Source organism: Cynoglossus semilaevis, chromosome 13, assembly GCF_000523025.1.
Source record: "Cynoglossus semilaevis isolate Cse_v1.0 chromosome 13, Cse_v1.0, whole genome shotgun sequence".
In the NCBI taxonomy this organism is placed as follows: domain Eukaryota; kingdom Metazoa; phylum Chordata; class Actinopteri; order Pleuronectiformes; family Cynoglossidae; genus Cynoglossus; species Cynoglossus semilaevis.
Window position 1 is genome coordinate 1,304,299 of NC_024319.1, and position 413 is coordinate 1,304,711.

General features: G+C 45.3%; 1 protein-coding gene across 11 annotated transcripts in view; it reads right to left on the reverse strand.

Annotated features, from left to right (window-relative positions):
* grik5 (glutamate receptor, ionotropic, kainate 5) overlaps nucleotides 1-413 on the reverse strand; it is a 51,085-nt gene that overhangs the window by 50,021 nt on the left and 651 nt on the right. The window lies entirely within an intron of this gene.

The window sequence follows — 413 nt, forward strand, 5'->3', positions numbered from 1 at the left end:
TACCCTAATGAATTTAAGCACACTGACACAGAACCAAAAACTGCTCTGAGAAGCAGAAATACTCACCACTAATTAGTTCAAATTAACCTCAGGACCAATATGTAGGAGTCCACACACACACACACACACACCATCACACACACACACACGTACACAGTGAGGAACCTCGTTCTCCTTTTCTGACACCACTCTGATGCTACTCTAAGCTTGGCTGGTAGATCAGATTATTTATCTCTGGCAGAGGGAAGTCAACTCTCACACACACACACACATGCGCGAGCCCACACGTGCACACACACACACACAGTTTTGCCTGGAGCAAAAGTAAGCACAGAAAAGCAAATCCACAATAAAGACTCCATGAACCAGGACTTCAGAAAGAGAGAGAGAGAGAGAGAGAGAGAGAGAGAGAG